The 26,101-nt window shown below is 44.8% G+C and overlaps 1 long non-coding RNA gene across 4 annotated transcripts in view; it reads right to left on the bottom strand.

Moving 5' to 3' along the window:
• The window catches only part of LOC132487544 (uncharacterized), a 139,447-nt gene that overhangs the window by 19,206 nt on the left and 94,140 nt on the right, over positions 1 to 26,101 (bottom strand). For 3 of the 4 annotated variants that reach the window (XR_009531651.1, XR_009531653.1, XR_009531654.1), the window contains 3 exons: positions 22,442 to 22,534; positions 13,001 to 13,077; positions 2,368 to 3,376 (listed from right to left, as the gene is read on the bottom strand). This is a non-coding gene — a long non-coding RNA (uncharacterized LOC132487544). Of the gene's footprint in view, positions 1 to 140; positions 445 to 2,367; positions 3,377 to 13,000; positions 13,078 to 22,441; positions 22,535 to 26,101 lie in introns of those variants that run through there. The other variant, XR_009531652.1, reaches the window with a different exon arrangement.

Consider the following 26,101-nt stretch of genomic DNA (forward strand, 5'->3'; position numbering starts at 1 on the left):
GCTGAGGAGCAAGAAACCCAGGCAGGATCCTCATCCTGCTGCCGAGACCTTAGATGAGTCACCCCATGTCACAGAGGAGCCCATGAACTCACCTCAAGTCCAGATTTGTTTGCTCCTCTCAGGTGTGTGCAGCTCCTTACCTTGGGAAAGTCCCTGAAGGCCAGGGTCCATTTTCTCCTTCTCTGTCTTCTCCCAGTGCCTCAAGCTGGTTTGGAGCCAAACATGACATTTGTCCATCGACTACACGTCCTGTTGGGTGCTCCTGGGCCAGCGTCCCTCACTTGCTCACTGCCGCCTCGAGCTGCTCGGAGCTTTCTTCTCCTGGGAAGACTGAAGGTGCTCCTTCTGGGATCTCATTCATACTCCCAAACATTTGTTGAGCGCCTGCTCTCCAGATCCTGTGCTAGGGATGGCACCTTCTCCTCCCTTCCAAGAGTATAGGATCTAGGGGAGGAAGCAGGCAACTGAAGCAACCGTGACAGTATTATGTGCAAGGTGGGGTCAGGGATGCCACCCAGACATGGGGTCCCTCCCCACTCCTTCCAGAAGGCAGCATCCTCGAATCTACATGGGTGAGCAGAAGGGTGGGTTATCTGCCGGTCCTCTCAGGGCCTCCCATAGTATTGGCGGGTTTGCCTCCTGGAACCCTGAGTCACTGGGTGCTTGAGAGGCTACAGGTCCCTCTCCTCTGAGGCCAGTGAATACATGAGGGTTCCTTTGCCACCCCATCTTGTTGGGCTTCCTAAAACAGCCACGTCAGGCTGAACAAGGCATAAGCTGAGTTCTCTACTGAAGAGGTTGCGGCCACTTTGGAATTATAACATAGGAGAAGAACAGTCCTATTTCTTATTAATTTGGACTTGCTCCTGAATTTTAAAGGAAAGGCACTTAAAGTCTATCACAAGCGGAGGTCCCAGTGACATTTGACCTGGTTCACCAAACCCTGAGCTTCTCCCACAGTTTAGCAAGGGTCCAGGTCTTCCCATCTCCACCCAGCTCCCCCTCGCCACTAGAAGTTTCTAACTCTCTGGATCCATCCTTTCCAGCCCCTCCTTCTGATACCCCTGCCCTGGGACATTCATTCTAGAGTATTGCCCATTCAGCCATTTGCTCAGCCATCCTCTCCTCTCCAGTCCTTCTCATGGCCCCTCAGATCCTAGGGACCAGCAGGGACCAAGGAAGGAGAAGTTCCATGTCCTGTAGTCTATGGTCACCAGTGGATATGGATTCCTGTCTTTGGATTTCTTCTCAACATTTCCATCAGTGTGAGCTGCATGCATGTGGGTTCTACGATCTAATAGTGCTACTAGATTATGAATATACTCTTCTCCCCAAAACAGTAATTAATTTGGGGAGATAGTACTGTTTAAGCCACAGAAGAGAAATACAGCTGTTCAGGGGTGCTGGAGATAGCCCATACTGGCTTGCTAGAGATGATTGTTAAGTCTTCAGGAACTTTGCAAGTCAGTTGTTAAACACTGCCATTATTAAAGAGTAAATTATATAAGCTTATAATTAAGTACATTCTATTAAAAACAAAATTTAATAAATACTAAAAATTTGTTCCTTCTTAATTGTTTCACGACACTTGACTATCATCTGTGTTCTTGAAGTTACTCACATCTACGGCATCTATCTGGTGCTAACTTCATGGCAAATTATGGCCTAATACACGAGAACAGAACTCTATAGTCTGTGGAGTCAGAGAGATTTGGGTTCAAATCCTGGCCCATCGATGATCAGAAATGGTTTCTCTTTTTCACTTGAGTTTCCTCATCTCTGAAACAGGCTGGTAGCAATAGCACTTACCTCACAGGGTTACTGTGAAAATTAACGGATATAATTATAAGCCAGCTGACACCTGAGAGGAGAGGCAAGCTTCCCTGTGCCCCTCTGGATCCCGTACAGGATGAGGAGGCTGAAGCTGGCTCCTTCCCTGCTGGATGCCACCCATAGGCGTGGCCCTCGATCCCACGTCACAGCTCCTGTCCTCACAGCTCTTGCCTCTCCCGCGTCTTATCCCTTTAGCCCAGGGTGGCGATGGCTGCACACCACCCACCCTGGGGTGCTGCATTCTCCCCCACACCCTGCCCACACTTTTGTAAATAGCCCCTTTCTTCAACTCTCCTCAAATTAAGTGACATGAGTGTTCAACCTGCTTCCGGCGGGGCCTGATGGAGAAAGCACAGTACCTGGTTCCTAGGACGCTCCCCAACCAATGGAAGCAATTATTCACATTGAGAACAGAAAACTCTGTGCCCTGTTAAAGGGACACCTGGGTATATTAATGCAGCAACACTCACTGATGCAACGGGTACTTATCACGTTATTTAAGTTCACTTTTCATTTATTATGAAGTACCCACCATGTGTCCAGTCAGCAAGGTCTCTGGAGATTAACTTCTCAGCAGGCGGAGGGGGCTTGCTGGCATTTCCTCTTTCATGACAGCTACAAGCAAACTTGGCAGTCTCAAGATGATGTACCAGTCAGAGCTCTCACCCAGAACTGAGGAGTAAGTCATTATCGGGAAAAGTGGGTTCCACTCACTGAGTGCTCTCTGGGGAGGACATACACACACAGGGATACGTGGCCCTGTCAAAAGAGGCCTTCCTCTGGCCCAAACCTAGGTGTGAGATCATATGCCAAAGACTTGGGGCATTCCCTAAGGGGAGAGCCCTGGATGGGGGTTGAGGGCTGGGTTCTAGCCCGTTTAGCTGCTACCTTTCTGCGGGTGAACAGTGATGACCTTGGTTTCTCTTCAGGACTTGGTTTCTTCCTCTGTAAACTGAGATGATTGGTGGATTAGTTTCCTCAGGCTGCTGCAACAAAGTACTACAAACTGGGGTGGCTTAAAACAACAGGAATTTACTCTCCCACAGTTCTAGAGGCCGGAAGTCCCAAGTCAAGTTGTCAGCAGGGCTGTGCTCTCTCTGAAGTTTCTACAGGGGATCCTTCCTTGCTCTTTCAGTTCCTGGTGATTCCGGTTGTTCCTTGGCTTATGGTGGCATCACTCCAATCTCTGCATCTGTCTTCACATGGCCTTCTTCCCTCTGTGTATCCTCTTTCCTTCTTCTAAGGACACCAGTCGTTGGATTTAGGGCCCATCCTAATCCAGTATGATCTCATCTTGATCTTTAACCAATTACATTGCAAAGACTTTATTTCCAAATAAGGTAACATTCTGAGGTTCACGGTGGACATGAGTTTTGGGGGGACACCATTTAACTCACTGTAGTTGTATCATAGGTTCTCAACAGTTCTTACCAGTTTTGGCCCTTTGGACGTTGGTAGGTATGTAGGATTCCCTAGTCAGGCACCTCTCCTTTGCTGGGACTCCTTTGCAAAAGACTGGGTGAGGCAGGACGTCCTCTGAGTTCTGTGGAGGAGAATCAAGAATTACTGGGGGTGGGGGCGTAATTACCACCAGCAGCACTACGGCTATTCAACACCATATCACGTCCCCCTTCTTCTTCCCTCCCCCACTGTCACTACTTGTCACTACTACCCACTCCTCCTCCCCCTCTCCTTCCCCAGCTCTTACTACTGGCCTCTATTGAAGCCCGTCTCTGTGCAAGGCACCGGGCTGGGCACATCCATCATTTCTCGTCCTCCCAGCGGTGCAATGAAATTAGTAGCACTACCATCCCCACTCAAAGTTACAAAACTGAGCCTTCGTACAGCTAGGAAGTGGCAGAACCAGGATCTGCCCACAGGTCTGGCTGATCTGAAGCTCATGCTCTTGCCACACACCAGGATATTTTATTTTTAAAATTTATTCATATATTAAAACATTTTTTATTGGGAGTATTTGATTTACAATGTTGTATCACCTGGATATTTTAGCACCAGGGAAACAGGACTCGGCTCTGGCTTTACTTGGATGATAACTTGTTTTCAAGGTGACGTTGTGAAACTGGCAAATTAGTGTATAAAATTTCCCTCTGAGTTGCCTGTTCTCATCTTTTCCTTCCTCCCCATACCCTCCACCACCATGGTGGAGTCTAAGACCCTAAGGTCTGTTCCGGCCCCTTCAGTTTCTTAGATCCCTCCCTCCCGCTCAGGTAACAGTGTCTGATAACAGCATAAAATGCTGCCCTCACCTTACCCCCAACCCTCCAAGGGTCTCTGAATTTTCATTAGCATGTGGTCCTATGTGTGTGGAAAGCCATTTTCTTTGCTCATTTTTCCTGCCCTTGTCCCTAATTCCTTCTAAGGGCATGGCTGGGCTCTGCCTATTTGACCAGGATGGACATTGCTGCTGCACTTTTACAGCTTTTATCATAATAGGGTGTGGTCTGCACTTTCATTACATAGTAGTTCTTCTTTTTACAAAACTTAAATACATACTTTAGCCAAGTCCTAAACAATAATACTTATGGAAACAGGGATTTTGTGTGTTTCATAGTTTTTCTAATACTTTAAGAAGTTTGTTTCTTTGAACCCTAACGTCATCTCCGGTACTCAGTGGTGTTGGAGACACCTTTTGATGAGTGATGAACTTAGTGGTGCAACTATGTCCTGCTGCCTAAATGAGGCATCCTCCAAGGATGCTGGGGTTTTTCTTGGGGGATCATATCAGTGAAGATCAAGAGCAAAAGTTTGGGGGTTTATACACTGATGTAACTCTTTTGGAAATCAGTTGGTGATACGTATTAAGAGCCATATAACCTTTAACCTTATATTTCTAGAAAATAATTCCTGAGATAATAACTCCCAAAGCAGAAGAAAACTTGATTTCATAATTCCATTTATAATAGCAAACATTTGGACAGCAATCTAAGATTCCAATGACTGGGACAAATAAATCGTGGTGTATCCTTCTTTATAGAATATTATGCAACTATTAAAATGATGCTTACTCTATAAAATTAAGTGAAAGAAGCAGTGCATACACACAGATATTAAATACAGAGGATAATCATTATGATGTAAAATAAAATATGCATAAAGACTTGCAAGAGATATTGCTAGGTGTTAGCAAAGGTTTGTGGAGAGTGGGACTATAGATATTTCCCCTCTCTTTTCTACCTTTTTATTATTTCCAAGTTTTAAAAAGTAAGCTTAAGGATGGGGGATTAAACCACTGATAAGATTATTTATGTATCTTTTATGTCCACGCTCTCAACAGGGGTACTGCCATTGCAGTGATGGCCCAAGATATTCAGTTCAAACCGAAGTCTCCAAAAAGAAGATGAGGCATAACGCTGTGTATGAGTGTATGTGTGTGTGTGTGAATGTACATCTGTGTAGGTGTGTACAAGTGTGTGTATGAGTGTGTGCATGTAGGGGCATGTTACGTGCGTGCCTCCCAAGGAACACTACCGATCAACAGGGAGCCCCCAGGGAAGGGAGACCCAAACCCAGTCCCTGAGCGGACGGTCCCATCCTAGCCTGCACACCATGGCCCTGGCAGTGCTTGTAAACACACTGTCCTCTAAGAGCAATGCCCAGCTGGACATCTCAAATTACTTCCCAGGGCCAGGGGAGAGAGTGGAGAGATTCCCAGAGGTGGGGTGCATCTTCCTGGGTGTCTTCAGTACAGTCCTTTTGGTCATCGAGGTTCTGAATGGCCCTGGTCAACAAGTACCATGGGAGCCCTGAGGTAGGCACTGGGCTAGAAAATAAGCATTGAGATGACGTGAACTAATGAGAACAGAATAACTAACAACCAAGTAGCTGCTCTTCAGTGAGTGCCTACAGTGCATGTGCAAAGAGTAAATGTGATATAAATTTTATCCCTTTTAATCTTCATGACCACCCTAAGAGAGAGGGTTATAGCCACTATTGTGTGGATGAGAAGACAGATTCAGAGAGGTTAAGTAATCTCCGCAGGGTCACACAGCTAGGACTCACATTCAGGTCTGGCTGACTCCAACACTCCAACTTTTTCAATGATGCTGCCCTGACTCCATGCAAGGGATCTAATGCTATTCGCCCCCTCCCCTGCTTTACAGGTCTGCTGAAGTGCTGGGTAATTGTAGATGTGCTAATAAATCAAGTAGTGGCCTCTGGGGGATACACACCACAAGTGCTGCTTCTACTTGCTTAAGTCAAGTTCACTTTAGCCTCCTATGGGCTGCCACAGTGCTCAGACATGGAGAATGCCAGGATCCATGGGAGGTGCTGAGATGCTGATGTGTACACACGTGATCTATTGTGGCCTCATAGGCCAGCTTACACGTACTCTATTAAACAGTCATGTTTATTACCTTCATATTAATAAGAAGTATGGTTAGGAGCCCCCCTTTCTCCCTGGCTCCCCTCACTCATCAGGTTTCAGCCTGCAGCACATACTTGTGGTTAAATATTTAACCCCTAAAACAGAATAGAAATGATGATGACAGCTGTAATCCCAAACACAGACACACAGACACACACACACACAGAGACACACACACACTCCTTCATGCCATAACAATTTGCTGAAAATGCTGACTTAACCATACTAACTTAATTGCTAGGTTGAAATAATGATAGTGATAGTAATAATAACAGAATTGTTTTCAAATCGTTCTGAGCAATGTTGCAACAGCAGCTGCCATACTCATTCCCCAAGAAAGAATTTGCATTTTAGGATTCAGTTCACATCAGGTAAATGGCTCCCCAGGAAGGTAAATGCAGTCTTTATTGAGGTTTTTCCTTGCCTAGAGTGAAATCTTACTTTTTTCTGTAAAAGCAGGTGAATGTCAATTTCTAGGCAGGGTTTGGGCCCAAAGTCCAAATTTGCAGACTTCCGGGGGCAGATTGTGAAATGAAATCTGCTAAAAATACTGGGCTCTGACTTAAAGCGTCCTCCTTCAGGGTGGCATTGCATTTTAACTGTGGTTTCAGTGGGGGCCATGACCTGGTAGGAATGTGGCTCTCTGGCTCTCCCTGGCACAGAAATGGTGGGAGCTTCTGTGGTACAGTTCTGGAAACCAGAGTGGAGGGCTTCCCTCCAGCCACGGTAGGCAGGTCACAGTCTGAAATGCTCCAGGTAATTCAAGACATAGGGTGGAGATGAAAATCCCAATGGTCTTTCAACAAAAACTTACCGAGTGCCTACTGTGTGTGGCTCTAGGTAGGTGAAGAAGACTAGGATGTAGTCCCTACTCTTTAGAGTTTATAGCTATTGAAAAGAAGAAACATGTACACCGTACAGCACTTGTGATCAAGAAGTGCTCCTGAAAAGAGACGCTGTAGGAGCCAAGGGTTAGCTGAGTCAATGACAATTGAACTGGTTCTTAACGTATGAAAAGTTCACCAGATGAGGGTCAGGGTGCGTAGGCAGTTGGAGGATATGCAGGGGCAGAAGGCGTTCCAGACAGAGGCAACAGTGTAAGAGAAAGCAGGGAGGAATAAAAGGTATGTGAGAGTAACATGTACACACTGTTATATATAAAATAGATAACCGACAAGATCTACTATATAGCACAGGGGACTCTACTCAATATTTTGTAATAACCTATAAGGGAAAAGAATCTGAAAAAGAATAGAGATATATATGTACGTATAACCAAATCACTGTGCTATAGACCTGAAACTAACACAATATTGTAAATCAACTATACTTCAATTTTTTTAAAAAAGGTATTTGAGAAATAATCTTCTCTAGCACTACTGTAACTCCACCTGCTCTAGTTTTCAGGGCTTCCATATGCTGTCTGAGCCCCAAGCTCTTGGAATATCGCTGTGCTATGGAGATGCCCGTGGGGTGGTAATTGAATTTATGTTGCTCTTTGCTATGTAATACTTTGTTGTTATTCAGTTATATTTTTAAATTTCCATGGTTATTCTTTCTTTGACCCATTAATTATTTAGAAATCTACTTAGAAATTTTCTTAACACATGGGTTCTGTGTGGAAAGGTTTTGGTTACTGACTTATAATTTTATTGCACTGCACAGAGAATTAATTGTATATTATCAATTCTTTAGTGCCTTTGTGGCATATGGTACTGATTAATTCCTATAAGTTTTACTTGAAAAGCTATTTATTCTTTATTTATGAGATGCAAGGGTCATAAATTTAACCTGTAGTTCAAATCTTCTATATCCTTCCTAATTTTTGTTTGTTGGAACACTTTCTGAGAGAAGTGATTAAAATCTACTACTATGATGTGGATTGTCAGTATTTCCTCATAATGTTGTCAGTTTTTGCTTTATGTATTTTGAGGCCATGTTATGAGTATAGGTTCAAGATAGTTATATTTTTCGGGTGAACTGTTCCCTTTATCAAGACCTTCTTTACTTCCAAGTTTCTGTCTTAAGGTCTATTTTGTTTTGAACTAATATTGCTAAATCAACTTTCTTTTAGTTAATCCTTACCTGGTGTATTTTTTCCTAATCTTTTGCTTTCAACTTTCTTCTTTCTTTGTCTTTACATGTATATTTTGTGAATAGCTTTTAGCTAGATTCCAGTGCTTTGACCAGTGCCTAGAACATAGTAGATAATTATTTCTTGAATGAGTGAATGGAAAAAAAAGTAAATCCAATCTGAAAATTTATTCTTTAGCAGCTGAGTTTAATCTGTTTGTATGTGTTTTGTTTACTGATATATTTTAACTAACTTCTACCACTTTTTGTTTTCTAGTTATTTGTGTCTTTCCTTCTCTCTCTCTCTTTTTTTTTTTTTTTTTTTTTGCTTTATTGCCTTCCACTGGATGGGTTAAATATGCTTTATTTCATTTCCCTTTCTTCTAGCTTCAGAATGATTCCTTTTCTCTTTAGTTGAACAATGGGACAATCTCAATCACTGTTACCAAGAAGAAAATAGGGAAGAAAAGAATAACAACTATATATTGGCTGTCTTGTGATGGGCATCATGCTAGACATTCACTGTGTCCTTTGATCAGCACAAAAGCCCTATAAGTTCCATATAAGTATCCACATTTTACAGACAGGAAAATGGAGACTCAGAATTAAGTAACCCGTCCAAGGCCCCACAGCCAGAGACCAGCAGATCTGGGACTGGAACCCATTCTGGGTGATCCTGAAGGTTATACACTTGCCCCTGCAGGCCACCCTGCTGAGAAAGGCCAACCTCAGATTGCTGCAGGACAGTTATTATGGTCTTTCTTAGTCCTCACAGCTGTATTCTGATCAGCAGACCTTGTTATCTCTGTGTCCCAGTGATAACTCAGAAATGGAAATAAATGAACACGGGCGCGGGTACAAGTTCTGAGCAAGAGAAAGTCAAAAGCTGAGAAGAAACAGCTCTTAAAACCCTCCAAAATGAAATCTTCCATAAGCTGGATGACTCCTGTCAACGTTTTAAAAAATATCTCAGAATGGAGCACTTACTCTGTTTGGGAATGCTTTCTCTTTTCCTAGCGGATAGTTGTCCACAGCCAGAGTCCCTTAATAAGCAGATAGAAAGAACTGTCCTTTCCACTATCTCAAAACACTGCTCTCTGAGTATCTGTTCTTTCTTCAAGTATTTGATTTCCTCCCTCTGGTAAGAAGGGCCACACAGTCAGTGTTGTAGGAAAGTTAGGACGGAAGCTTCTGAGGCAGTATTGCATGTAGTGAGCCTTGGATGAGGTCACCCATGGCAGAGGGAGGTGCCATGAATCAGATTACCCACAATCCCCCTAGCTCCCAGCATTCCGACTGCAGTAAACAAGGCTCAGTGGAATGATGATCTTGGTGTTGAATGCCCCACTGATTTTGCAGGGGTACAGGTGCATCTTTGTCTGAAGGACTGGCAGTTCCTTTTCAGGATGAGAGTGTGAAAGAATGTGACCAAATTCCTGAAATACCTCTGAGGGACCACAGGCGTGCCTAGTAACTGCACTAGTACAGCCTAGGGCTGGCCAGAGGGCCTTACTGGGCCCTGCTTGGGATTTCATCTCCAGGGGCAGCACGTGAGGGAGACTGGCTTTTGAGAGGCATTTTTCAAAGTACAAACCAGCTGAATCAGAATTGCCTGGTTGGGGGAAGGGAAGAAGGTATGCTTTTTAAAATGCTAATCTGGGGCCCCATCCTGACTTACTGGATCAGAATCCAATAGGGGACCCCAGGAATCTGCATTTTCAGAAAGTAGCCCAGGTGATTGTGGTACTAAGTTTAAATTGTTCTTCAAGGGCTCTCCGCAGTGCCCGAAGCTTCCTGTGGGGTCACCGGGCTGGTGCGAGCAGGCTCGTGGGAAGTGGCCATGAGTCTGAAGCACCAGCTTTCCCTTTGGCTTTCTGTGTGACCCTGAGCAAGTGGCTTCATCACCCTGGGCTTCATTTCTTTGCCTGTTATATAAGAGCTTCTAGAGCTTTTTAATGGAGGGACCAGGCCAGAACTAAGAACTCAGGTCTCCACTTCAACATACGAGTTTGAAGTGAGAGCAGGACTTCTGAAAGGAGATAATACTTACAGCTAATTTTTATTGTGTGCTTACCGTGTGCCAGACACTGTTGGAGAAATTTATGTATATGAGCTCATTTTCTTTTCCCCACAGCCCAAGGAGGTAGGTACTTTCCTATTCCCATTTTACAGATAAAAGAATTGAGGCAAAGAAAAGTTAAGGTGACATAGGAGGTGGAACTGGTTCCAAACTCAGACGGACTCTGGAGTCCTTGTCCTTAACAACAAAGATATACTGCTCTCAGCCATAAATGTCCTGCTGCCAATCGAAAATACCGGGCACAGCTAATAGGCCTGATCATCAGACAAATGTGGCAGTTGTCTAAACAGAGGTGACAGGTGCAAAGATAGAGAAGTGTGGAAGGAGCACCAATAAACACCTGTGACTTACCAACCCAAGGTGACACAGCCTTACTCACTTCTACAGGATTGTAAATGTGACTCAGATGGTAAGAATTTATAGCAACACGACAGGTGGGAGGGGGCATCTGGGCAGGAGCGAGGGCCCATCCTAAAGCCCCCACCACCACCCCGCCTGCCCAGCACACTCTGGGGGATAACGGCTCTAACTATACCCTCTCCTTCATAGAGATCTGAGGGCACAGATAGGTCCCGGCTTGCTCCAAAGCTTCAAAGAGGCATTCGGGAAGTTACAAAATGACCACGAAACCACACCCCCTTCACAAGAGGAGACTTGGCTAGCACATAACACCAGGGCCTAATTTGGCCTCAGGCAGAGACTGGGCCAGGATTTGATCGTGGGTAAAGCAAGTCCCGGCAGAAGGTTCAGTTACAGTGAGTGCTGCTTCCTGTTCCTAGATGAGTGAGGGGCTGGATTTTCCATGGAAGTGAAGAACATTGCTGGGGATGGACATCATCTTGGGGCTTTCTCATCTCTGCTGCTCTCCCCACGGGGAGGGAGGGATGCCCTGCATGGAACCCAGGGATCTCTGGGAGCCAGGCCAACCTACTTTCCCATCCCCATGCTCAGCCTTTGCATTCCAGCCACATCTGTGCCCTTTTACACCTTGCTGTCTTTCCTCTAATTTTTTAAAAATTAGAATACCTCTTCTGGGACTTCCCTGGTGGCACAGTGGTTAAGAATCTGCCTGCCAGTGCAGGGGACACAGGTTCGTGCCCTGGTCCGGGAAGATCCCACATGTCGCAGAGCAAATAAGCCCATGCGCCACAACTACTGAGACTGCGCTCTAGAGCCCGTGAGCCACAACTACAGAGCCCGCATGCCACAGCTACTGAGGCCCGTGTGCCTAGAGCCCGTGCTCCACCACAAGAGAAGCCACTGCAATGAGAAGCCCGTGCACAGCAATGAAGAGTAGCCCCTGCTTGCTGCAACTAGAGAAAGCCAGCATGCAGCAACGAAGACCCAACACAGCCAAAAATAGATGGATAAATAAATTTATATAAAAAAGAATACCTCTTCTTACTCTGGCAGTCTGACTGCACTTTCTCATCCTTCAAGAACTGGCTCAACTCCTCTGAGGAGCCTTCCAAGACTGCAACACTCACCTCCCCAGAAGAGTTCGCCTCTCCTCAGAGCTCCCATGGCAGCAGTGGTGGACCACTAGCACACACTTGTCACTTAGCATTGCTAATAGCTTCTCACATGTCTTTCCCACGGGACACCAAGCTTCTGAGCTTCTCCATGGAGAGAGGTCTGAATCACACTGGGAGAGAAGCTCTTGGTCATAGACTCACCCAATTTTGTGTTCCCAATGCCTGGTGAATGCTCAGGAGATGTGGTTCAATCAATGAACACCTGATTCAAGAACAGGGTCTGAACTTCTGGGAAAATGGGCCTGTAGTTTACAGGGACCTCAGGATTTTATCCTGGGTGTAGGGAAGAACAGATGCCTGGAGAGACTGGCCAGATGCCGTGAAGCTCAGGACTCTATAAACATGTGCAATTCTCAAAGAAGTGCCAAACTCGGGTGCCTCTAGGCACCCCTGGCCCACCCTGCCATGGCCACGTCTTCTCCTGCATCCCCAGTCTTGCAATACCTCACCCTCTTCTTGTCTGTGAGTCAAGGTCTCTCCCTTTGTTCCAGTCCTGGAAATCCCTCCACCTCTTCTAGGAAGGCTCTCTTGCTGAAATGGGATGGGGGCGGGGACAACGTGAGCTTTCCCAAAGCTCCAAAGTGAAAGAGCCTTCCCCTCCCTGGTGTTTCAGATTAACTGGCAGGAGTACAGGGAAGCCCAGAGAGGCCAGGTTTTGCCTCTTAGCCCCATTACAGCAGCTGATTCCCTAAACTCTTCATTAGGATCACCTGGGCCATTTGTTAAATATACTGCTTCTCGGATCCCTTCCGGACCTGCTGAATCAGAATCTTCAGGGCAGTGGCCTGGAACCTCTATTTTTCACAAGTACCTTGGGTATTTTTGTCTTTTAAACATCAGACAAGTTAGAAAAACACTGTGTTAGAGTTTAGGTGCCAAACAGATAAATAAGCTTCTGTGAACTCATTATGTGAAAGTGCTGTGTTAATCATCTTTGTAGTGAAGAGCCCTTATCACGTGCTTGGCACGATTTTAAGCCATTTATATATATTAACACATTTATTCTCTATAACAACCCTGTGAGGTAAGTACTATTATTATCCTCACTTAACAGATGAGGAAACTGAAGCACAGAGAAGTGAAGTAACTTACCCAGGGTCACACAGCTGGGAAGTAGAGAGCCGGGATTAAAATCTAGGCAGAATGGATCCCGAGTTTATGCTCTTAACCTATGACACACAGAAGATTAGCATTACTAGAGCAGGGGTATGCTGCTACACGCTGTAGACGATGAGCAAACATTCACTGAAAGGAGAAATTGGAAACAGACATAATGGAATGTTTGATTTATTACCCTTTCTACTCAGAGACTGCCAGTTCCCTGCCATCAATAACTTGTTCACTTTTACAACATCCTAGGGGAGCAGCCCTGGAGTCAGCAGTGCTCTTTTGATTCTGCAGTTGAAGAAATCAGGCCAAGGAGGACCAATAGGCAGACTTCCGTGGGGACACCCACCTCCGTCCAGCTGATGGCTGGAGAGTCTACCATCTAACGCTCTGCATCCACAGGCACGGTTTCATCTGTGGGTCGTTTTTCCCATTACACCATCGACTTAAGGCCAGAGGGATCTAGTGCAATAAATGCTTATGGAAGTATGTAAATCAGATAACAGTAGTGATAACCAACCAATAGGATGACAGTCCTAAAGCTGGCTTCTGTCACCATAACATCTCGCTCTCTGGCATCAGGTAAGCTGGACTGTATCGCTTTGGGACCTTTGGTCAGTGTCCCTGTCCACCTCCTCTCATGGCCCCTGGTAATCCCAATGAATTCCAGAACATGTTCCAGTTGCTGCAGGCTTGGGGAATCACCCCCGCCTTAGGAAAGCATCAAGGTCTTGGGGCAGGGCAGGCTCAGCTCCACAAAGGCCCATAATACCACATGTCTGGGCGGAGACTGCGGGACTTCTTTTCCTTCTCTGGGTCACTGAGAAAATGCCCGAGGGGAGGTGAGAGGTGGGGAGGGTGGGGGGAATGAGCTCCCCAGCTGGGTTGGCACCTGCTCTGCTCCAGGCCCCGGCCTCTGTTGGGCTGTGTACCTGGAGCCATTCTGGCCATGGGCAAGCAGCAGGATATGAGTGTCTTCTAACTCCCCTGAGATATCTGAGGCAGGGGTGGGGAGAGAGAAGGTAGTCTCACCAGTGAGAGCTGACCTACCTTTGTACATCAGGCCCAGCCCCATAATTCAGCCCAGCAGATGGCTGCCTCTGTGGTGAGATGGAACAGAAACCCAAAGGCCCACTGCACCTTGGCTCTCTCTGTGCCTTATTTGTCACCATTATGACTATTAAGTCCTCCCTGAGAAGGCCCCTTTTAAATGCATCTTTAGGATCTGAGAGAGTGAAGACTTTCATGGTAATGAACCCAGGAGCACATCTCAGCCCCCATGTTAGGTAGCTGGGATGCAGCAGATGTGGGTGCTCAGGATGGGACCAGCTGGAAGGAGCTGCAGGGATACAGGAGGAAGGCAGGGGAAAGCGAAGTAAAGAAGCAGAATTAGAACTTCACAACTGTGTCCCTGTACTGCCCCAATCTTTCTATCAGAACACTGATTTATAACTCTGGTTGCACATTAGAATCAAGTGGGACACTTAAACGTACCCATGACTATCCCCTCCCACCAAAACCCAGCTTCTGACTTCAGAGGTCCAGGGCACACCTGGCACCAGTATTTTTTATGGCTCCCCAGGAGGTTCAAATGTAAGCCGGGGTGCCCCCCGCCCCCTGCCTACCCCCACCTTGAGGGTGTCTGCTGGCCTCACACTCTGGTTGCTGCACCATTTACTCCTAGGCTAAATGTGGGCCCAGCTTCAGTCTGTGGAAAAAAGCAATTTCTTCAGCTCTCTAATTGCTGAGCTAAAGACCTCCACATGGGGCTTCCCTGGTGGCACAGTGGTTGAAAGTCCACTTGCCGATGCAGGGGACACGGGTTCATGCCCCGGTCTGGGAAGATCCCACATGCCGCAGAGCAGCTGGGCCCGTGAGCCATGGCCGCTGGGCCTGCGCGTCCGGAGCCTGTGCTCCGCAACGGGAGAGGCCACAACAGTCAGAGGCCTGCGTACCGCAAAAACAAACAAACAAACAAACAAAAAAAACGACCTCCACATGGGGAGAATTTGCAGCCCTGAAGTTCTGTGAATCTAGCCTATGAGCTCCATGATGGCAGGGCCACACCTGCCTTGTTTTCCTGGGACCTCAACACCTCTTAAGAATGGCTGTTTGTTATCAGAGTGCTAGGACAGCTACTCATGTATTCCTGAAATCTTTTGATTTGGGAAAGCTCATTGCTGCAAGTGATCCTTAACCTCCTCAATAGAAAAATGGGGTCGACTTCCGGGGAAGATGGCGGAAGAGTAAGACGCGGAGATCACCTTCCTCCCCACAGATACACCAGAAATACAGCTACACGTGGAACAACTCCTACAGAACACCTACTGAACGCTGGCAGAAGACCTCAGACGTCCCAAAAGGCAAGAAACTCCCCACGTATCTGGGAAGGGCAAAGCGGAGAGATTCCCGCACAGAGGATCGGTGCGGACCGGCACTCACCAGCCCGAGAGGCTTGTTTGCTCGCCTGCTGGGGCGGGCGGCGCTGGAAGCTGAGGCTCGGGCTTCGGTCTGAGCGCAGGGAGAGGAGTGGGGCTGGCGGCGAGAACTCAGCCTGAAGGGGGCTAATGCGCCACAGCCAGCCGGGAGGGAGTCCGGGAAAACTCTGGAGCAGCCGAAGAGGCAAGAGACTTTTTCTTCCCTCTTGGTTTCCTGGTGCGCGAGGAGAGGGGATTAAGAGCGCTGCTTAAAGGAGCTCCAGAGACGGGCGCGAGCCGGGCTAAAAGCGCGGACCCCAGAGACGGGCGTGGGACGCTGGGGCTGCTGCTGCCGCCGCCAAGAGGCCTGTGTGCGAGCGCAGGTCACTGTCCACGCAGCCCTTCCGGGAGCCTGTGCAGCCCGTCATTGCCGGGGTCCCGGGATCCAGGGAAGGCTTCCCTGGGAGAACGCACAATGCGCCTCGGGCTGGTGCAACGTCACGCCGGTCTCTGCCGCTGCAGGCTCGCCCCGCACCCCGTGCCCCTCCCTCCCCACCCGGCCTGAGTGAGCCAGAGTCCCCGAAGCGCTGCTCCTTTAACCCTGTCCTGTCTGAGCGAAGAACAGACGCCCTCCGGCGACCTACACGCAGAGGCGGGGCCAAATCCAAAGCTGAGACCCGGGAGCTGTGAGAACAAAGAAGAGAAAGGGAAATCTCTCCCAGCAGCCTCAGAAGCAGCGGATTAAAGCTCCACAATCAACTTGATGTACCCTGCATCTGTGGAATACATGAATAGACAACCAATCATCCCAAATTGAGGAGCCAGGAGTCAGTGCTGTGCCTCTGAGGTGGGAGAGCCAACTTCAGGACACTGGTCCACAAGAGACCTCCCAGCTCCACATAATATCAAACGGCGAAAATCTTCCAGAGATCTCCATCTCAACACCAACACCCAGCTTCACTCAACGACCAGCAAGCTACAGTGCTGGACACCCTATGCCAAACAACTAGCAAGACACGAACACAACCCCACCCATTAGCAGAGAGGCTGCCTAAAAACATAAAAAGTCCGCAGACACCCCAAAACACACCACCAGACGTGGATCTGCCCACCAGAAAGACAAGATCCAGCCTCATCCACCAGAACACAGGCACTAGTCCCCTCCACCAGGAAGCCTACACAACCCACTAAACCAACCTTAGCCACTGGGGACAGACACCAAAAACAACGGGAACTACGAACCTGCAGCCTGCAAAAAGGAGACCCCAAACACAGTAACATAAGCAAAATGAGAAGACAGAAAAACACACAGCAGGAGAAGGAGGAAGATAAAAACCCAGCAGACCTAACAAATGAAGAGGTACTAGGCAGTCTATCTGAAAAAGAATTCAGAATAATGATAGTAAAGATGATCCAGGATTCTATTTCCAAGATCCAAAATCTTGGAAATAGAATAGACAAAATGCAAGAAACAGTTAACAAGGACCTAGAAGAACTAAAGATGAATCAAGCATCGATTAAAAACACAATACATGAAATGAAAAATACTCTAGATGGGATCAATAGCAGAATAACTGAGGCAGAAGAACGGATAAGTGAGGTGGAAGATAAAATAGTGGAAATAACTGATGCAGAGCAAAATAAAGAAAAAAGAATGAAAAGAACAGAGGACAGTCTCAGAGACCTCTGGGACAACATTAAACGCACCAACATTTGAATTATAGGGGTTCCAGAAGAAGAAGAGAAAAAGAAAGGGACTGAGAAAATATTTGAAGAGATTATAGTTGAAAACTTCCCTAATATGGGAAAGGAAATAGTTAATCAAGTCCAGGAGGCACAGAGAGTCCCATACAGAATAAATCCAAGGAGAAATATGCCAAGGCACATATTAATCAAACTGTCAAAAATTAAACACAAAGAAAGCATATTAAAAGCAGCAAGGGAAAAACAACAAATAACACAGAAGGGAATCCCCATCAGGATAACAGCTGATCTCTCAGCAGAAACTCTACAAGCCAGAAGGGAGTGGCAGGACATAATTAAAGTGATGAAGGAGAAAAACCTGCAACCAAGATTACTCTACCCAGCAAGGATCTCATTCAGATTTGATGGAGAAATTAAAATGTTTACAGACAAGAAAAAGCTGAGAGAGTTCAGCACCACCAAACCAGCTTTACAACAAATGCTAAAAGAACTTCTCTAGGCAAGAAACACAGCAGAAGGAAAAGACCTACAATAACGAACCCAAAACAATTAAGAAAATGGGAATAGGAACATACATATCAATAATTATCTTAAATGTAAATGGAATAAATGCTCCCACCAAAAGACACAGATTGGCTGAATGGATACAAAAACAAGACCCATATATATGCTGTCTACAAGAGACCCACTTCAGACCTAGAGACACATACAGACTGCAAGTGAGGGGATGGAAAAAGATATTCCATGCAAATGGAAACCAAAAGAAAGCTGGAGTAGCAATTCTCATATCAGACAAAATAGACTTTAAAATAAAGACTATTAGAAGAGACAAAGAAGGACACTACATAATGATCAAGGGATCAATACAAGAAGAAGATATAACAATTGTAAATATTTATGCACCCAACATAGGACCACCTCAATACATAAGGCAAATACTAACAGCCATAAAAGGAGAAATCGACAGTAACACAATCATAGTAGGGGACTTTAACACCCCACTTTCACCAATGGACAGATCATCCAAAATGAAAATAAATAAGGAAACACAAGCTTTAAATGATACATTAAACAAGATGGACTTAATTGATATTTATAGGACATTTCATCCAAAAACAACAGAATACACATTTTTCTCAAGTGCTCATGGAACATTCTCCAGGATAGATCATATTTTGGGTCACAAATCAAGCCTTGGTAAATTTAAGAAAATTGAAATTGTATCAAGTATCTTTTCCGACCACAATGCTATGAGACTAGATATCAATTACAGGAAAAGATCTGTAAAAAATACAAACACTTGGAGGCTAAACAATACACTACTTAATAACGAAGTGATCACTGAAGAAATCAGAGGAAATTAAAAAATACCTAGAAACAAATGACAATGGAGACATGACGACCCAAAACCTATGGGATGCATCAAAAGCAGTTCTAAGAGGGAAGTTTATAGCAATACAATCCTACCTTAAGAAACAGGAAACATCTTAAACAAACAACCTAACCTTGCACCTAAAGCAATTAGAGAAAGAAGAACAAAAACATCCCAAAGTTAGCAGAAGGAAAGAAATCATAAAAATCAGATCAGAAATAAATGAAAAAGAAATGAAGGAAACAACAGCAAACATCAATAAAACTAAAAGCTGGTTCTTTGAGAAGATAAACAAAATTGATAAACCATTAGCCAGACTCATCAAGAAAAAAAGGGAGAAGACTCAAATCAATAGAATTAGAAATGAAAAAGGAGAAGTAACAACTGACACTGCAGAAATACAAAAGATCATGAGAGATTACTACAGGCAACTCTATGCCAATAAAATGGACAACCTGGAAGAAATGGACAAATTCTTAGAAATGCACAACCTGCCAAGACTGAATCAGGAAGAAATAGAAAATATGAACAGACCAATCACAAGCACTGAAATTGAAACTGTGATCAAAAATCTTCCAACAAACAAAAGCCCAGGACCAGATGGCTTCACAGGCGAATTCTATCAAGCATTTAGAGAAGAGCTAACACCTATCCTTCTCAAACTCTTCCAAAATATAGCAGAGGGAGGAACACTCCCAAACTCATTCTACGAGGCCACCATCACCTTGATACCAAAACCAGACAAGGATGTCACAAAGAAAGAAAACTACAGGCCAATATCACTGATGAACATAGATGCAAAAATCCTCAATAAAATACTAGCAAACAGAATCCAACAGCACATTAAAAGGATCATACACCATGATCAAGTGGGGTTTATTCCAGGAATGCAAGGATTCTTCAATATACGCAAATCAGTCAACGTGATACACCATATTAACAAACTGAAGGAGAAAAACCATATGATCATCTCAATAGATGCAGAGAAAGCTTTTGACAAAATTCAACACCCATTTATGATAAAAACCCTGCAGAAAGTAGGCATAGAGGGAACTTTCCTCAACATAATAAAGGCCATATATGACAAACCCACAGCCAGCATCGTCCTCAATGGTGAAAAACTGAAACCATTTCTACTAAGATCAGGAACAAGACAAGGTTGCCCACTCTCACCACTCTTATTCAACATAGTTCTGGAAGTTTTAGCCACAGCAATCAGAAAAGAAAAGGAAATAAAAGGAATCCAAATCAGAAAAGAAGAAGTAAAGCTGTCACTGTTTTCAGATGACATGATACTATACATAGAGAATCCTAAAGATGCTACCAGAAAACTACTAGAGCTAATCAATGAATTTGGTAAAGTAGCAGGATACAAAATTAATGCACAGAAATCTCTGGCATTCCTATATACTAATGATGAAAAATCTGAAAGTGAAATCAAGGAAACACTCCCATTTACCACTGCAACAAAAATAATAAAATATCTAGGGATAAATCTACCTAAGGAGACAAAAGACCTGTGTGCAGAAAATTATAAGACACTGATGAAAGAAATTAATGACAATACAAATAGATGGAGAGATGTACCATGTTCTTGGATTGGAAGAATCAACATTGTGAAAATGACTCTACTACCCAAAGCAATCTACAGATTCAATGCAATCCCTATCAAACTACCACTGGCATTTTTCACAGAACTAGAACAAAAAATTTCACAATTTGTATGGAAACACAAAAGACCCCGAATAGCCAAAGCAATCTTGAGAATGAAAAATGGAGCTGGAGGAATCAGGCTCCCTGACTTCAGACTATACTACAAAGCTACAGTAATCAAGACAGTATGGTACTGGCACAAAAACAGAAAGATAGATCAATGGAACAGGATAGAAAGCTCAGAGATAAACCCACGCACATATAGTCACCTTATCTTTGATAAAGGAGGCAGGAATGTACAGGGAGAAAGGACAGTCTCTTCAATAAGTGGTGCTGGGAAAACTGGACAGGGACATGTAAAAGTATGAGATTAGATCACTCCCTAACACCATGCACAAAAATAAGCTCAAAATGGATTAAAGACCTAAATGTAAGGCCAGACACTACCAAACTCTTAGAGGAAAACATAGGCAGAACACTCTATGACATAAATCACAGCAAGATCCTTTTTGACACACCTCCTAGAGAAATGGAAATAAAGACAAAAATAAACACATGGGACCTAATGAAACTTAAAAGCTTTTGCACAGCAAAGGAAACCATGAACAAGACCAAAAGACAACCCTCAGAATGGGAGAAAATATTTGCAAATGAAGCAACTGACAGGATTAATCTTCAAAATTTATAAGCAGCTCATGAAGCTCAATCACAAAAAAACAAACAACCCAATCCAAAAATGGGCAGAAGACCTAAATAGACATTTCTCCACAGAAGATATACAGACTGCCAACAAACACATGAAAGGATGCTCAACATCTTTACTCATTAGAGAAATGCAAATCAAAACTACAATGAGATATCATCTCACACCAGTCAGAATGGCCATCATCAAAAAATCTAGAAACAATAAATGCTGGAGAGGGTGTGGAAAAAAGGGAACACTCCTGCACTGCTGGTGGGAATGTGAATTGGTACAGCTACTATGGAGAATGATATGGAGGTTCCTTAAAAAACTACAAATAGAACTACCATATGACCCAGCAATCCCACTACTGGGCATATACCCTGAGAAAACCATAATTCAAAAAGAGTCATGTACCAAAATGTTCATAGCAGCCCTATTTACAATAGCCCGGAGATGGAAACAACCTAAGTGTCCATCATCGGATGAACGGATAAAGAAGATGTGGCACATATATACAATGGAATATTACTCAGCCAGAAAAAGAAACGAAATTGAGCTATTTGTAATGAGGTGGATGGACCTAGAGTCTGTCATACAGAGTGAAGTAAGTCAGAAAGAGAAAGACAAATACTGTATGCTGACACATATATATGGAATTTAAGAAAAAAAATGTCATGAAGAACATAGGGGTAAGACAGGAATAAAGACACAGACCTACTAGAGAATGGACTTGAAGATATGGGGAGGGGGAAGGGTAAGCTGTGACAAAGCGAAAGAGCAGCATGGACATATATACACTACCAAACATAAGGTAGATAGCTAGTGGGAAGCAGCCGCATAGCACAGGGAGATCAGCTCGGTGCTTTGTGACTGCCTGGAGGGGTGGGATAGGGAGGGTGGGAGGGAGACGCAAAAGGGAGGGGATATGGGAACATATGTATATGTATAACTGATTAAATTTGTTATAAAGCAGAAAAAAAAAGAAAAAAAAAAGAAAAAAAAAAGAAAAATGGGTTTAGCAACAATGAAGTTTACCTCACAGTGTCGTGAAGATCGAGTGGGGTTGGTATGTGAAAGAGCTTTGGAAAGTCTGATTCAGCTGCAAAGTGTTTCATTGCCTCCTGGCTCGACCACATGAGCTCCTATTCATCCTTTTAAACCCCTTTTGAATGTCACTGCTCTGTGAATTCTTCAGAAGATTAACCACACACCATACACATAACTCTATAAGGCACTTATCACTTTCTATTCAGTGTGATGTTAGTCAATGGCTACTAAGCTCTTCCTATTTCAGGCACTGGGCAAAAGGTTCGCTGCAATGATTTGATACTTGTTCATCCCCAGCACAAGAATCAGAGCTGCCGAAGGGTGAAGGCCATATGGTAAATCTATCTATCCCCTGCAATATCTAGAAGGGTTTTGCTTCTGGGAACTTTTTAGCAACTAAGATTATGTGTTTCTCAGTCTTGAGTATCTCTTGGGTATTTATAGAAAAAGTGGGATTTTGGAGTTGGCAGGAGAAGAGAGAGCAAAGGGGATGGTGAGTGGGAATAGACGGTTTCAGGATGCAGGGCAAGGGATGGAGGAAAAGTTACCTGGGCCACATAAGGTCACTTGAGTTGAAGAGTCAGGCTGCTTTGGAGTGAAGACATCACTGGCGGAGGGCCAAGGCCATGTAGTCCCGTGAACTGAGGAGAAGATCAAGGAAGAGCCAGTCAAGCTTGGAGGGAAGGTTAAATAAAGACAACACCGAACTGGACCCATGTGAAGGTTGAGTTTTTCTGCATCCTTGAGATCCCAAAGGGACCCAGTGGAGTGAGACAATGTCTCAGAATCATGAAACTGAAAGGCATCAACTTTAATTGGAAGAAACAATAAGTATCTTACCGTGTAGGGTAGCAGCAACAGAGTTTAATTGATTATAAGACTTTGATTAGAACTTCTGATGGAAGAGGTTGCCAGTGAAACCAGTGTCAACACTGATAAAGACAGTTTCCAAAGTGCATGCCTCAGACATGAGCTCTGCAAGGTGTTAATAGGAATTATGTCAGATAGGGACTCGTATGGTCAATCAGTTTGGGAAATACTGGGTTATGCGAATTTAAACCCAAGTTTCTCTCCTTTTTCTCTTTTTAACCCCAGCTTGTCTCAGAATCTTAAAATGGGAATATACCTTGTGAATCTCCAAGAGGGATATGTAGTATTTTCTAAATTAGTTTTAACACAGGACTTCCCTTCTCTTCCTTTTTCTGTAGAACAATTCATAGCAATAGTGTTCCATAGAACAGACTTTGGGACATGCTGCTGTAAACTAATCTCACTTGTGCATATGGCAGCTGTACAAATCCTAAATAGAACATTGATGAATCAAATTCAAGAGTACATTTAAAAATTTCTCCAGGAAGGGTTTCCCTGGTGGCGCAGTGGTTGAGAGTCCGCCTGCCGATGCAGGGGACACGGGTTCGTGCCCTGGTCTGGGAAGATCCCACATGCTGTGGAGCGACTGGGCCTGTGAGCCATGGCCGCTGAGCCTGCGCGTCCGGAGCCTGTGCTCCGCAACGGGAGAGGCCACAACAGTGAGAGGCCCGTGTACTGCAAAAATAAATAAATAAATAAATAAATAAATAAATAAAAATATTAAGAAACCTCAAAAAGAACATGTAGGACCCATCTGAAGGAAATCTTTTCACTTTATTGAAACATATTAAAGAAGATCTAGGTCTGACATACAATATTTCTGGACGGAAAATTCGAATGTTGTAAAAATGCCAATTTTACCCAATTAATTTATAAGTGCAATAAACTTGCAACCCAACAAGCAATGGCTTATTTATCACAATGAATCTAAAATTCACCAGGGTACTTCCCTGGTGGTACCGTGGTTAAGAATCTGCCTGTCAATGCAGGGGACAGGGGTTCGAGCCCTGGTCCGGGAAGATCCCACATGCCACGGAACAACTAGGTCCGTGCACCGCAACTACTGAGCCTGCACTCTAGAGCCCACAAGCCACAACAACCAAGCCTCTGTGCCACAACTACTGAAGCCCGCGTGCTTAGAGCCCATGCTCCGCAACAAGAGAAGCCCCCCAATGAGAAGCCCACGCACTGCAACGAAGAGTAGCCCCCGCTTGCCGCAACTAGAGAAAAGCCCGTGTGCAGCAACAAAGAGTAGAAACCCGCGTGCAGCAACAAAGACCTAATGCAGCCAAAAATAAATAAATAAATAAATTTAAAATTCACCAGGAAAAAGAAAGAGTTGAGAGTAATTTTTAAAATGTTGAAAAAAAGTGATGATGGAGAATTCGAGCCATCAGGGATTAACGTTGATTATAAAACAATAATAATGCCAGCACTGTGGTACTGAGGGAGAACTGGCAGTCACAGCAATGAAACAAGATAGCCTTGAAATAGACCTTAGAATATATGTATGTATGATATATCCATGCATGCATATACTCATATACATTAAGACAAAGAACTGGAAGGAAATAAAGAGTTAATGGAGGTTTGTCTGGGTGGTTGGTTTTGACTTTCTTCTTTGTATTTTTTGTACTTTTCAAATTTTCTGTGATGTACATGTGTCAATTATCTAATCATAAAACAATAAACCTTGTGTGAGTGTGTGGTGTGTGTGGGGTGTGTGTGTGTGTGTGTGTGTGTGTACATGCACGTGCGCACAGGTGGACAGGTGCATGCTTAAAGAATGCACTCTCTTCAATATGGAAATCCCCTGGGACAGAGTCCCCTTTTTGCTGCCATGCCCAAATCTCTGTGTTTCTGGTGTGAGCAGCTTTGAGTGAGGAGGGGGTGGGAATGAGGGGCAGGGGTGAGGGTGGCAGGGCCTCTGAAGAGAGGAAAGGATGCAGAGCAGAGAGCCAGCAGGGGTGGTGGGGATGAAAGCTGCCAGCTTCACAGTTTTGCCCTAAGCCAAGAATTATGAAGTCAAGAAAACAACAGAAAGTAGAGACCTATTTCTCTTGGCAGAGGAGCTTTGCTCTGAGGTTGTAACAGTGCCCTGATAGTTAACTGATGGTGAGTGGAGAAAGAGATCTTGACTTGATCTGCAAAAATTGTGCCCCGGGATTTCAATAAAGGTCCCAATTGGCAAGATTTAGTGGGATATTTGTAGAAAAGTTGGCCCTAAACCTGGGTGGGTGCTAGAGTTGCTGGTAAGTACCCGTGGTCACCTGTGGCTTTCTGACTGAGGAATTGCTCTGAGAGCCATCAATGGGGATGGAGAGATACTACAGAGACCCTTGTTACTATGGCAGCTGCTCAGAGGACCACCCTCCATCTGCCCGGGAATGACATTCTATGCTGAGGTGGGGCAGCTGTGGAAGCAGATGGACCTGCCTTCAAAAGGCCTGCCTTGGGCTTCCCTGGTGGCGTAGTGGTTGAGAGTCCGCCTGCTGATGCAGGGGACACGGGTTCGTGCCCCGGTCTGGGAAGATCCCACATGCCGTGGAGCGGCTGGGCCCGTGAGCCTGCGCGTCCGGAGCCTGTGCTCCGCAACGGGAGAGGCCACAGCAGTGAGAGGCCCGTGTACCGCCAAAAAAAAAAAAAAATAATAATAATAATAAAAAAAAGTCCTGCCTTATCCACTTGCTGGGTGACCTCGTGCAAGTTCCTGAAACTTTGTTGGCTGCAATGTCTCCCTCTGTGGAATAGAGACAGTCACCCCTATTTCCCTTTACCTCCCAACTGGGACTTTCTGAAACACTAGTTAGGAATTCAAATTTGGGTCAGAGGGAAAGGAAGAAGAAAAATGAAAAGCTTAAGTAGCATTTGAGCAAAATTTCTCTCTGTGACCCCAAACAGACTTTGTTAAGTGCTGTAATTTCTGGAATGGCAGCCCTGGAGGTGGTGGCCAGGCAGTCATTTGAGGGTGGGAGTAGGTAAGAAGGGAACACTTGGGACACTGCTTCGGGATCACAGGACACTGGGCTATGCTGCCCTTTGGTTAGAGAACCACAGGCTTTCAGAATTGGTGGGGAAGTCTCAGTCTAACAGCGAGAGAGGAGGAGCTCAATAACTGGCAGCGAAGGTCATGCACTGAGTTAAGGAGATGCTCAGATGAGGCCCCAGCATCGGGCTCTTTCCTTGTCCACCCCGTGTGCCTTTGGTCTGGGAAAAATCACATAAAGATGCTGTCATCACAGTGTGGCTTCCTGTTCCTTTCTCCTGGTTGCTTGGGACTATTATTTTAAGTGCCAAAGGAAACATTCATGAGAACTTTGAATCTTCCTTGATTTTAA

This window comes from Mesoplodon densirostris, chromosome 4, assembly GCF_025265405.1.
Source record: "Mesoplodon densirostris isolate mMesDen1 chromosome 4, mMesDen1 primary haplotype, whole genome shotgun sequence".
NCBI lineage: Eukaryota > Metazoa > Chordata > Mammalia > Artiodactyla > Ziphiidae > Mesoplodon > Mesoplodon densirostris.